At 56.1% G+C, this 13,923-nt stretch overlaps 1 long non-coding RNA gene across 1 annotated transcript in view; it reads right to left on the bottom strand.

Annotated features, from left to right (window-relative positions):
- The window catches only part of LOC144949853 (uncharacterized), a 45,623-nt gene that overhangs the window by 11,386 nt on the left and 20,314 nt on the right, over window positions 1-13,923 (bottom strand). The window contains exon 2 of the long non-coding RNA XR_013640313.1: window positions 768-939. This is a non-coding gene — a long non-coding RNA (uncharacterized LOC144949853). The remainder of the gene's footprint in view (window positions 1-767; window positions 940-13,923) is intronic.

Raw genomic sequence — 13,923 nt, 5'->3', positions numbered from 1 at the left:
CGAACTCGGGTTGTCGAGTTCATAACGCAGCGCGCTAACCGCTTCACCACCGCTCCCCACAAACACAAAGATCCCCCGTATAGCCTTAAGAGACTGCTGGGGCAAGCGCTGTTAGCGAGCACCTATGAAGGCCGGCACGGTATACGAGGGGGTGGGTGGCCAACACCACGTTCACAAACAAACACACATACACACGCCCACACACCATACAAAGGGATTTATTTTCGAAGGAAAAAAATGAGAATCTTAAATATAAAATTGATTTCATCTACAATCCATCTCGTCTGCAGTGTGTTGCCGAAAATGTCTAAAAATAACGAGTGGCCGTGAGATCGAGTGGCTGGCTGACCTCCCCGTGACCCCAGGAATGGGATCACGTTGCTAAAATGATAATTTTAATGGAGGGTGCGATCCAAATAACTCCGGGCTGTGAGGATCGGTTGCTCCGACCCATCTACAGCTTCATCAGTATTAGCATCACTCACGCATTCACTGACTCGTGCGCGTGTGTGCGGGTGGCCTTCATAGGTGCTCGCTAACAGCACTTTCCCCCAACAACAGTTTATTAAGGCTATAGGCGGATCCTTTGTCTTTGTTGGGAGAGCGGTGGCGCAGTGATTGTCGCGCTCCGTTGTTAATCCCGGCCACCTGATTCCTAGCCAGGGCCAACACCAGCGGCGAGCGATATCTGAACCGGTTCTGTGCTTGTGCCCCCCCCCCCCCCTGGCCATCCGCACCCCCCCCCCCTGCACCAACCGTCCACTTACTTCGACTTAGCAGTCAGCGTGCCGCCTCTGGTCCACGTGTCCACCACCGCCTTCTGTCTCTCAGTGTAAATCCCGCGCCCGCATCTCTCGGCGCTTGGTTCCACGCGGGGGCTTCATCGGCGTGGGAAGTTTAGATTCCGGATGTCCGATGCAAGCTAAGGACAGAGATGTCCTTGAACAAAAAATCACCACCACCACCAAAGTCATCATCATCATCTTACAATGGTCATCATCTGACAGTGGCATTGTCCGCGGTATTCGGTCAGTGTTTGTGTCTTGGAGCTGTGCGGGATTAACAAAGAGAAATCGCGTGAATATGCACACACACACGGACGGACACGTGCACATACACAGATACTATATATACTCACACAGACAAAGATCGCCTGTATAGGCTGTAGAAAACTGTTCGGGTAAGTGCTGTTAGCGAGCACTTATGAGGCTGAGTGAGCACTTATGAGGCTGAGTCGACCTAGGGGAGGCCAGGGAACGGTTCAGACAATCGTCACTGGTGTTGGTGGCCGTGAGCGGGAATCGAACTGCGGGTCGCCGGATTCGCAGCGCGGCGCGCTAACCACTACACCACCGCTCCCCACGGACATACTACACGGACACACACGCACACACACACTCACGCGCGCGCGTGCGCTCACGTACTTCCATGCGCAGTCTAAAAGCATTAACACATTTGTGATGCTCCACACAAAGACGTGGAATCAACAGCGTCCCGTGAACCTAAATGCCCTCGCTCGCTATCACCCCTCCCTCCAGCCTCCTGATCCCCCCTCCCCCCCCCCCACTTGCTCCCTCATCAACCCCGCAACCACCTCCCCCCATGTACCCTCCTCCCACGCCCCCTCCACCGGCCCGTGCACCACCCCTCCCCGCCTGTAAGAAGCCGAGATTGGAGAAAGCGTGGCATCTGGATTTCCATCGGAGCGAAGCACTCACGTCCACCACTCGAGGAGGATTTAGATTTCTTAAAGGACCACCAAACTTCCTGGAAGAAGGGGCGGGGGGCTGGGTCAGTCTCATCCCCGCCCGCCCCTTACCTTTATAGGGCGCGATGTTTACTCCCTCGCCTGGTATGCCGGAGGTCATGGGCTCGACCCCGACACTGACGCCTGCTCTCTCTCTCTCTCTCCCCGTGGTCACGTGGATTTTTTCTCCGGGTCCTCCGGTTTTTCCCTCCACATTCAGAAACACGCGTTTAGAGTATTTGGCTGCTATACATTTCCCCGTGATGATAAGCCATTTCGTTGGGCTATCATTTGTGGCCAGGTAGCTTCTGAAAAAAGAGCTACACAGGTAAGTGGGCCTTACCTGGTAAAATAGTTTAGTATAAATGCACCTCTTCAATGAGGTGTTGCTGCGATACAGAGGATGGTCTTGAAACTTCCCAGGGGAGGAGGTCTCGACATTTGCCGTTCCCCCCTCTCATACAAAGCGATATCATCGTAGGCAACATGGAATACAAATCAATAATTATTATCAACGCATATCAACACCAACATTCCGTCCAGACTCGCCAGCATCGCGTTTGTCGTCCCCTCCCTCTCTCTCTCTCCCTCCCTCCGTCCAAATCTCCACCCCTCCTCCCTCCTCCACTATTCACATCAATCCGTGAATCAGCCGCAAATCCCTCGTTAAGTGGCACGGAAATCTGCCTGGACTCGACTCCCTGGGTGATCAATGCATTGATTGGGCAGCTATAGTGGGGCGCACTTGGGGAGGGGGTCGATTAGCGGAACCCAGGGACATTACTGCAACAAATTATAATAATTATTCTTATAATGCCTTTATTTTCCCGGACAAGCCTCACCGAGTCTCAAGACTCCCTTTCAAGAGGTTCCTGCTGCGCTGGAAATGCTTGGCCAACTACTGTACTCTGTCTTTTTTTCGATTCCCAAACAAGTCCTGCAGGCCCTTCCTCTAGGTCGACTCAGCCTTAAATGAGTGCCTGGTGCGATGCGCAAACTCTCATCACCACTGGGGAGACAAAGGTGGCCGGGCGTGGCACTGACCACACTACGTGCGCTACTCCGGCCCTAATAGGTGTTCGCTAACAGCAACCTTGCCCCCCCCCCCACAGTCTGTTGAGGCTACAGCGTGGTGATCTTTGTCTGTGTGCACGCATTGGCATGGAGCAAGAGACCCGAGGCGTGAGTGTGAGAGCCGAGAGAGAGAGAGCGCCAGGGTTGAGATTCACGAAATCTGTGAAACTCAAGGCAGGAAGCGTTGAGGCCAAGTTCGGGAGAGGGATGGGGTTTTGGAGGAATGTGGGGGGAGGGTGGGGGAGGGAGGGTGGGGGGAGGTAGGGAGGGGGGAGGCAACAGCTGGTGTTTGTGGGGAGATAGCGATGGTGGTGGTGGTGGTGGAGGGGGTGGTGCGTAGGGGGTAGGGGAGACTTTGTCATTTACACGGAAAGAAAAAGAATCTCTAAATCCACGAATTGAGAAAAGCTGCGGTTTCTCTGAGAAACCAGCGATTGGAACCCTGCAGAGGACGAATGTTGGACGCAGCGGCGTGAGTCGCGTCCATAAAGCGACCGTCGGACGCGAACGATATCCACCGTCACACACTCAGAGCAGCAGAGGGCCAAAGCGCATCTCTCGCAGAGAAACTTCCCCTCTCACCAAGCTGCTGCCGCTGCCTCTTGCGAACTATGAACACTGACTACGTACGGCGCGAAAGAAGTCCCAGCATACGCACACAGCAACTTACAAGCGTGAGCCGGTCGCAAGCACGTGGACGCAAACTCCGGGACCGGTTCACACAGTCGCCACTGATAGTGATGATGGTGATGATGGATGTGACCGGTGAATTGAATCGAACTCGGGTCGCCAGGATCGTAGCGGAGTGCGTTGACCACGACACCACCGCTCCCCCACAATGACTAGAATCTGAGCCTTTAATAGACTGTCATTTGGGGGGGGGGGGGGTGGGGGCAAGTGCTGTTGACGAGCACCTATGAAGGCCGGCACACGCGTACAAAGACAAAGATGCCCCATATAGCCTTTGACAAGATTGTCGGGGCAAGTGCTGTTAGCGAGTAGCGCACAATGAAGGCCGGCACGGCACGCGAGGGGTGGGTGCGGTTTACACACCGCACCGGGTGAACTCATTTTAGGCTGAGCCGACCTAAGGGAGGCCGAGGACCGATTCACGTAATCCTCACTCAGGCTCAGAAAACTGTGCACGCAGTTTCAGTCGCGACACGAGCTCCTGCCAAACCACACGGAGCCACTCCCCCCCTCACCTACAACCCCTCCCCTACAACCCCCTCCCCTACAACCCCCTCCCCTACAACCCCCTCCCCTACTCCCCTCCTCCACTACCGCTCCTTTCCCCACCACACCACCCCCTCCACTTCCCTTCCTCCATCCTGACCCCCCCCCACAACCACGACTCTCCCTCACACCTCACACACACCTCACCACACACAGTACACACACACCTCACCACACACACCACACACACACCACATACACACACCACACACACACCACACACACTACACACACACCTCACACTACACACACCACACAAGCACCACACACACACCTCACACCACACACACACGACACATACACCACACACACACCACACATACCACACACACACACCACACACACACCACACACACACACCACTCACATACACCACTCACACACACACACACCGCACACACCACACACACACACTTGGCATTTCACGACCACGTTAAACACTGGGAGGCAGATGCAGTCACCGGCGATTCGGGGGTGTGGGGGGGTAGTGGATGAGGGGGGGGGATTAGGGGGGGGGGGGTGTACCCAGCCCCCCCTCCCCTACCCCCCTGGGGAGTCGTCAAAGCGCATTAGGCGCTACCAGGAGCTCATCGCCCTTTGTGCGCCATTCTCCCTCGCCACGCCCCGGAGAAGAGCTGGGATCGAGCAGCAGCAGCAGCAGCGACAACGAGGGTGGTGGTGATGGTCGTGGTGGTGGTGGTGAGGATTGTGGTGGTGGTGATGGTCGTGGTGGTGGTGGTGGTGAGGATTGTGGTGGTGGTGATGGTCGTGGTGGTGGTGGTGGTGAGGATTGTGGTGGTGGTGATGGTCGTGGTGGTGGTGGTGAGGATTGTGGTGGTGGGCAGCGGTAGTGTAGTAGCGGCTATCGCGCTGCGCTAACGGACACCGAGACCCGAGTTTCATTCACGGCCAACGCCAGTGACGATTTTCTGAATCGGTCCTGGGCCTCCCCCTAGGTCGACTCAGCCTCAAATGAGTACCTGGTGCGATGTGTTAACATCGCCACTGGGAAGACAAATGCGGCCGGGCGTGGTGCTGGCCACCTTCCCCCCTCGTGCGCCGTCCCGGCCTTCATAGGTGCTGCTCTCTCACAGCACTTGCCCCTATAATCTGCGACGGCTATACGGGTGATCTTTGTCTTTGGTGGTGAGGATGGTGGTGAAGATTGTGGTGAGTGTGATGATAATGACGATCCTGCTGCGACTGCTGATGATTCTGCGACTGACAATGATGGTGATTTTACTGCTGCTGCTGCTACTGCGAGCGATGATAATTCTGCTTCTGCTGATCATGATTCTGCTGCTGGTTCTCCTGCTGCGGCTTCTTCTGCTGCTGCTGATGATGATTATACTGCTACTGACTTGCGTCTATACTAAAGATGTTGCTGCTGCTGCCACTAAAGATGTTGCTGCTGCTGCTGCCACACGCGGAAATACATATCAGCAGCACACAGGTGTAACCAGACGGGTCCCTGCTACCCCCCCATCCCCCTCTCCCCTTCCTCCCACCCCATGCCCCTCCTCCCTCCCACCCCATCTCCCTCCCTCCCTCCAACCCCCCCACCCAAAGCCACGAGTCCCCAGCAGACACGAATCCATCGGTGCCAACGCCGTGATGAACGATCCTCAGGCCTCGTGAACATTTCCACATTTTTTTGTGACTCCACATATACACACACACATATACATACTTTATTCTTTATTTCCGGCCATAGTCGCCCCATTAAATCCTCGCAAGTCCGGCGATACCTACACTTAGCGCGGCTACGTGAGCTTTATAGCAGGCGCCGCGCCACGCCAGCCGGCCGCTCATTACGAGCCTCCGAGAACACATTTACGACCTCTAACAAAAGGTGTTCTCCCTCTCTCTCTCTACCCTCTCTCTCTACCCCCTCTAGCCCGATCTCTCTCTCGCTCGCTCTCCCTGTCGTCGTTATCATTCTCGCCCGATCTCTCTCTCCTGCCTGCCCTCTCGCGCCCTCGCTATCTCAATCTCGCTCTTTTTTTACAATCAGAGGAAACAAGAAGATGCTCGGTTTAGTCGGCACTTTGCTTCGTTCATCATTTCGGTTTTTTCCCATTGCTTTGCTTTTTGTGCTCCCCCCCCCCCCCTTTTTTTAATGAAATATTTTACTATTTTCCCATTGTGAAACAAAATCATTCTGTGATACTTTCTTTGTAGACACAAACATCAAGACGAAGAAGCACGCTCTGCTCCATTCTCCTTACCCCTTCTCTATCTCTCTACCCCCTATCTCTCTACCCCCTATCTCTCTACCCCCTATCTCTCTACCCTCTCTCTCTCTACCCCCCCCTCTCTACCCCCCCTCTCTCTACCCCCTATCTCTCTACCCCCTATCTCTCAACCCCCCCTCTCTACCCCCCTCTCTCTACCCCCTATCTCTCTACCCCCTATCTCTCAACCCCCCCTCTCTACCCCCCTCTCTCTACCCCTTATCTCTCTACCCCCTATCTATCTACCCATTCTCTCTCTACCCCCTCTCTCTCAAGTCCCCTCTCTCTACCCCCTCTCTCTACCCTCTATCTCTCTACCCCCTCTCTCTACCCCCTATCTCTCTACCCTCTCTCTCTCAAGCCCCCTCTCTCTCTCTCAAGCACCCTCTCTCTCTACCCCCTCTCTCTCTACCCCCCCCCTCTCTACCCTCTCTCTTTCTACCCCCTATCTCTCTACCCTCTCTCTCTAAAGCCCCCTCTCTCTACCCCCTCTCTCTCAACCCTCCTCTCCCTACTCTCTCTCTATGTTCCCCCTGGTTTCTATGTAAAACATTTATTTTAAAACCACGACAAGTGCTGCATCTGCACCCAGCCCTTCTCGCAGTCCTACGGCCTCCGACGGCAGTTCACATCTGCATGCAGAGCTCCCCGTCTTGTGTCACCGAGCTCTCTCTCTCTCTCGCCCGATCTCTCCAGATCCCTCGCTCACATTCGTGCGTTTTATGTATTTGTGGAGAAGAAATGTGACCTGTTTAATATTTAAGGTGTTTGCATCGTACAGTAACATTATGGATTTGCGTTGCTTCTCGCAAGGGATGGATTTTAACATTCAAGAGTATCTCTGCCTCACTCTCTCTCTCCCTCTCTCCCGCCGTATATCTCTCGCTATCTCTTTCGCCGTCTCATTATCTCTCGCTCTCTCCTTTCCCTCGCTATATCTCGCTGTCTCTCTCTCTCTCGATGTCTCTCTCTCTCGATGTCTCTCTCTCGCTGTCTCTCTCTCGCTGGTTTTCCGCGTGCGTGTGAGAGCAAGGACCGTGGCTCAGCGATCGCCCGGCTGACGGCAGACGTTGCTGGATAAACCTTTCACAAGGTGCTCACCCGCCAGCTGTCAAGCGCGGCAGATGTTATGAAATTCCCGGCTGCGTCAGTCACACGATATCCCTCCCGAGCGCTCGCTTCTCGTGACAGCCCAGTGAATTGTGGATGTGCGAGCGCGTGTGGGGAGCGGCGGTGCAGCGGTCAGCGCTACGCTGCGCTACGAACCCAGCGACCCCGAGTTGGATTCCTGCTCCGGGTCACCACCAACGCCGGTGACGATTGTTTGAACCCGTCCTGGGCCTCCCCCTGGGTCGACTCAGCCTCAAATGAGTACCTGGTGTGGTGTGTTAACATCGCCACTAGGGAGACAAAGGCGGCCGGGCGTAGTGCTGGCCACCCACCCTTTCGTGTGCCGTGCCGGCCTTCATAGACGCTCGTTAACAGCACTTGCCCCAATAGTCTGTTAAGGCTACACGGGGATTGTTGTCTTTCTCTCTGTGCTTGTGTGTGTTTGGGGCGCCGCGGTGCAGAGATGTTAACTCCCTCGCCTGGTATACAGGAGGATGTGGGTTCGATCCCGGTGAGCTACATAGCTCTGCGGGTGTTACCTGGTAAAATAAATATTTTTTGTTTTAGTTTGTGTTTGTCTGTCTGTTTTCCGCATGTCCAGCCATCGCATGTCCAAGCAGCTTCTGTTTGGCCAGGGGGCTGTATGTGTGTGTGTTGAACTTCTTTCGCACCGTACGTAGCCAACCCTACTGATTGGAGGTCCGAGCTAGATGTAATGAGCGACTTCCGCGACACGTCGCGTAGAGGGAACTTCTTTTATTTTTCTCACTGGGCACAACACAGGCCAACATCTATTCTTCTCACTCCGAGTACAACATTTAGATATTAACGTCTCTACTGGCTACACACACGGCCGATCACACGGTGTGGTCCCACCGCCCTCACTCTGCCACGCCGCTGACTGCCGGCGTGGCCATGACGGCGATGGAACCCACGCAGGACCCAGGACCCCACACACGAGCCCCGGGTCCGCTCCCCCTTATATCCCCCCAGGCGTGGCTAGGCCACGCCTCCGGCTAGGCCACGCCTCCGGCTAGGCCACGCCTCCAGCCCCGCCCTCTATCTCGGCTAGCCCCACCTGTTACCTTTGCCCCAGATACATCTCCTTCTCTGATTGGTTGTTACTTTAACCCTGCCAGCAGGTGTCACCCTGTCATTACATCGAGAAAATATGGAGTGATGTGGTACAGGAGGACGTGGAGCTGAGTGGACTTGCCGATGACTGGTACCAGCGGTGTCAAGATCAGCCTCTGTGGAGGAGGCTCGTGAAGGACGCTACTGGGCAGTTGGAGGCAGTCGCCCTCCAACAACAACGGAGGGCGGAGGAGCGACTCTCACACACACATACTGTATACTTACAGATACACAACTTACAAAGATTCACCGTATAGCCTTTATCAGACGGTTGGGGCAAGTGCTGGAACAGCACACGAGGGGGTGGGTGGCCAGTACCACGCCTGGCCGCCTTTGTCTCACTGGTGACGATGTTTACACACCGCACCAGGAACTCATTTGAGGCTGAGTCGACCTAAGGGAGGCCCAGGACCGGTTCAGATAATCGTCACTGGTGTTGGCCGTGAGCGGGAATCGAACTCGGGGTTGCCGGGTTTGTAGTGAAGCGCGCTAACCGCTGCACCACCACTCCCCCACGGACACATCAATACCAACACAGCTGCCATTCGCCACTAAGTGACGGTGACGTCACCACGGCGCCTGTGCCAAGCCAGGTGCACTTTGAGGCCACGTCGATGGCTCGATGACAAGAGGTCACGGCATAGACCCAGGTGCCATGGGTTGGCTGATTGAGATGACTGGCAGATGCACGCCAGCTGTACCCCCGCACTGTGCCAACTTGCTGCATCTTTGCCGCCCGGCGCTCCGCTCGTTGTTGTGAGCGTCGCTCCTCTGCCCTGAGTTGTTGTTGGAGGACGACTGCCTCCAACTCGCACACGTACACACACACATATCCTCCACAGGCACATACACACGCACACACAGACGCGCACGTACACTGCTACACGGAATCTGCAAAAGCGCGGTGCAGAAGTGTGTGCCAACATTCCAAATGCCTAATCCGACCACACAGCCATCTGGCCTCCACCATCACCCACCCCGCCTCCCCCACCACACTCCCTCACCCCCATTCACCCCCCCCAACCCAACCCACCCCACCACCACCATCGTCACACCCCCTCCCGTCCTTGATGCAGCCGGCGGCTTCTTACGGCGCGGGTCGCCTGCCAAAACAGATTCCATTCCGCGCCGTGAGAGATCGACCGACCGCGCTCGCTCGGCCCGTGCCAGGCAGCGTCTCCCCCCGCTCTTCGCGTGCCCCCCCCCCTCGCCGTCCTCTCTCTACGATTTGGCTTCTTCGCTCACGATGCTCGTGGCCGGTCGAAGCCGTTCGCTGTCCCCCCGTAGCCGAGCGGAGCCCCCCCCCCCCCCTCTGGCTTTGTCGACCCGCTGTATTCCCCGCCGGTACTGGGCCCGCTCAGGAATCTGCCCGGGCCGGGCCGGGCTCGGGGGGTCGACGCTTCGCTTTGGTGCCCGGAATAGCTGAGCGGCCAGATGGATGTATGGATGGATGACTGATGAACAAAAAAAACTGTCTGCCTGACCGGCGAGATGACTGACTGTCTGGCTGGCTGCATGACTCGTTTTACTACACCGACTGGAAATCTTGAGTTAGATTGCGACGAGACGGGTGGCTGTACGGACGGTTGTATGGCGGGCACGGCTGGCTGGAAGGGTGGATGGCCGGCTTCGATGTCCCTACGGCGAGATAACAGCGTGGCTGTACGGCTTGGCAGCACGCACGGGGGTGGATGGATGTCTGGCTCCGTGACTCGAGATGGCAGGTCGGGCGGCGTGTTGCGCTGCTGTCGGAACGTAGATTTAGTCTCCTTGGCTTGAAGCAGCGCGCTGCGGTTAGCGGGAGGGGTCTGGCCGGGTCTAAAATGCCGTCTTGGCACGATTTGAATGGTCGGGGCTGGCTCGGAGAGCATCGCGTAATCTCGATTGATTAGCCCAGCTGTGTCAGTCATCGGCACTTGAATGCCGCTTGAAAGCCGCCCAGTGTCAAAAACAAAACACAGGCGAACTGTTGTTATTCTCAAGACACGAGGAGGAGGAGGCTGAGGGATTAAGCTCAGAGGCACAAACACGTGCGGAGGGGGAGAGAGGGAGAGAGAGAGAGAGCTGAGGGTGACAAGAACCCCCCCCCTGCCGTTGTATCAGTGGTTGTATATTTACGCGTGAATTGGCGGTACGCGGTTTAAAATAAATAAACGCGTCTGTTTGGTAAATAATAAATAATTATATTGGCCTATCATCGGCAGGAGCAGCAGCGGCATGGTAAAAAAAAGAATTCCTGGAGACGTTTACATCCATCGCGGAATGGAAATAAGGAATGGAAATAAGGGAGGCTTGTTGTAGAACATGAAGTAGCAAAGCAAAACAAACAACTCCCGAGCGAAGCGCGGATTCCAATCGGCAGCACGGCCCCGCGTGACACCGGAGCGCGGCCCAGGTTCTGAATTAGAATAAATAACTAAACTGCAGGAAAACATCAGAGCCAAAAAACAACAACAACAACAACAAGGGGGAGATTTTCATCATCGCCTTCGTCACGAGTTGCGTTTATCTTGATTTGCTGGTGCTCCCGTTCAGTTCGGCCGGTTGCACCTAGATATTGTAGACGGGAGATCCGTGCTGCTGCTGCTGCGTGGACACAGCAGCAACATCAAAGCACAAACAGCAGCAGCAACAGCAGCAGCAGCAACATGAAATCGACTTTGGCGAGGACCTTGCCGGACCAAGCCGGCCGAGTGAGTGAAGTGTAAACAACGCGGAGGCACGAGACGCGGTCACTCCTCGTCCTCCTCCTCCTCCCACCTGCCCCCCCCCACTTCTCGTAAAGGCGACAGAGCGATAAAGCAGTGGGGGGGGGGGCAGCAACACATGGTGATCGCGAGAGAGGTCCAATCGGTAAGTGGCCCCGCTTTGCGGGCGAGGGGACACGGCTGGGCCTGACGCACGGAGCACCTCCACTGAGATGTCGCGGTCTCTCTGCCTCCACCCCTCACCTCGACACGACCTTCATTTGTTTGACGAGGTAAGGCCCAGCGAGTTATATCGCTGTTCTTCTTCACATAGCGACCTGGCCACAAACCAGAATATGTATTTGTACTGGAGGAATCCAAGGCGCTGTACGGCTCTTTCTCACCGTGGTGGCTGAACGTGTGGAAATGTACACCAGCTAAATTCTCTAAACGCGTGATGTCGATTGTCAATGTGGAGGGGGAAAAAACCGGAGGATCCGGAGAAAAATCCACGCGACCATGAGAGAGAGAGAGACACGCAGACTCCAAATATACAGCAGCAGGCGTCAGGATCAGGATCGAAGCCACGACCTCCTGCACACCAGGCGAAGGATTTGACATCTCACCACTCACACCCCGTCTCAGTCAAACACTGCTAACACCTCACCCCTCCAAGTCGTCATGACCTCCACCTCTCGCCTCACCTCTAACCTCACCACCTGTCAATCAAACTCCACAAACTCCCCCCTTCTCCACCCCCTCCACCTGTCCCACCTTTCACCATAACGATACCAACCGATGCCATATCACGTGCCCTATTATACTCATTATCAGGCATCACGGACTAACGCGCTGCGAGGTAAATATATCTATACAAGACGAGATCTCACCACCAACTCCACCCGTCACCTCACCCATCACCTCACCCCCTCACCAGCGCCACCCCACACATACCACCACCCCTCCTCCTCCTCACCACCCTCACCTCCCTCACCACCCTCACCTCACAACAGCGCCCATTCACCACGACCTGCTCCGAATCGGACTATGTATTGATGCTGGAGAGGAATACGACGCGCTGTTAAGCTCTTAATCTTTTTTTATTTTACCCCAACAGATGTCCAGCAGGGGCGGGGGGTAAGAACGTTGACAACAACGAACCCTACAGAACACGCGCCGGGAGTGTAACGTACAAGAAATGTCAACAAGTCACCTCCTCCACTCACCTCGCCCGCAAACCACTGGGCCCCCCCCTACACCCTCCCTGCCCCCCCCACCTCTACAGTCCCCTTGTCCACTTGGCACCGGGTCATGCAGTACCCCCCCTGCCCCCCACGCTTCGCTCTACGCCACTCGCCCTCCCCGTCGAGCCGGAGCTGAGAAAGCGTCCAGAGATGTTGAAGAGGGCGGGCGCGTTCCACCTTTGTTCCTGCATCGCCTCCCGCTCCCTCTCACTTTAACTCTCTCGCGCTCGCTCTCTCACACACTCGCTCACACCCTCGCTGTCTCTCTCTCTCACTCACCCTCGCTCACACTCTCGCTGGCTCGCTCTCTTTCTCACTCACCCTCGCTCTCTCTCACACTCTCGCTGGCGCTCTCACTCACTCCGACTTGCTCCCTCGCTCCCTCGGTCGTTCTCTCACTCGCTTGCTCATCACCCCCAACCCCTCTCTCCCACCCACCCCCCATCCCCCACCCACCCCCCATCCCTCCCCTTCTTCATATTTTACTCTCCCGATCTCTTACCCTCCCTCTCAGCTCCCTCACTCTCTTTTTTTTACAATCAATGGAAACAAGAAGATGCTCGGTGTAGTTGGCACTTTGCTTCGTTCATCATTTCGTAATTTTTTTTAAACTTTTTACTTTATGTAAACCCCCACCTCTCGCTCGCTCACTCTTTCGCTCACTCTCTCGCTCTCTCTCGTTCTGCACGCCGCCCTTCTCGCAGTCCAACGGCCTCCAACGGGTAGCTCATATCAGCATGCAGAGCTCCCCGTCATCTGCCACCGAGCACACGGCCTCCTCCATCGCCCACTGCTCCTTGAAGGCCGGCACGGCGTGGGTCAGCCGCGCATGGCGGAACTCCAGCCACATCCTGGCTCTGACCAGAGCGCGGATAATGCCCAGGCTGCTGGCCGGACGTTTCCCCTCCATGGCCACCTTCCTCGCCCTGTAAATGGCGAGCTTGGCGTAGCCGACGAGCACGTTGACCAGTCCCTGAAGATGTTGGGGTCCGTCGCCCTTTTGGCATCCAAAGATGAGAACCGTCGGCGAGAAGTGGAGGCTGAACCTTAGGAGGATGTTTTTGAGGACCTTGGACAACAAGTCCAGGCTCTTGCACTCCACGTATTGGTGCGCCACCGTCTCCACTTTTCCGCAGAACCGGCACTCCGGGGACGTGTCGGTGAAGCGCGCCAGGGAGGCGTTGGTGGTGACGGTGCCGTGGGCGATGCTCCAGCTGAGGTCACCGACGCGGTTGTACGTCGGGCTGGAGTAGAGTTGCCTCCAGCGAGGCCTCTCCGGAGAGATGCAGGGCAGGGCTTTCCTCCAGGCATGGTCCTAGCTCCCTCCCCTCCCATCAGCCACACACCCGCTGCTCTTAACCCTTCGCTGGCTCTCTCCCCTCTCGCCTTCTCGATTCCGAGGTCAAATGATCTCCGCTCTGGTGTCCCAGCATCTTCATCCTTGTTGCTGCACTGCA

Source organism: Lampetra fluviatilis, chromosome 3 (assembly GCF_964198595.1).
Source record: "Lampetra fluviatilis chromosome 3, kcLamFluv1.1, whole genome shotgun sequence".
In the NCBI taxonomy this organism is placed as follows: Eukaryota; Metazoa; Chordata; class Hyperoartia; order Petromyzontiformes; family Petromyzontidae; genus Lampetra; species Lampetra fluviatilis.
This window is presented reverse-complemented; position numbering and strand designations above follow the sequence as displayed.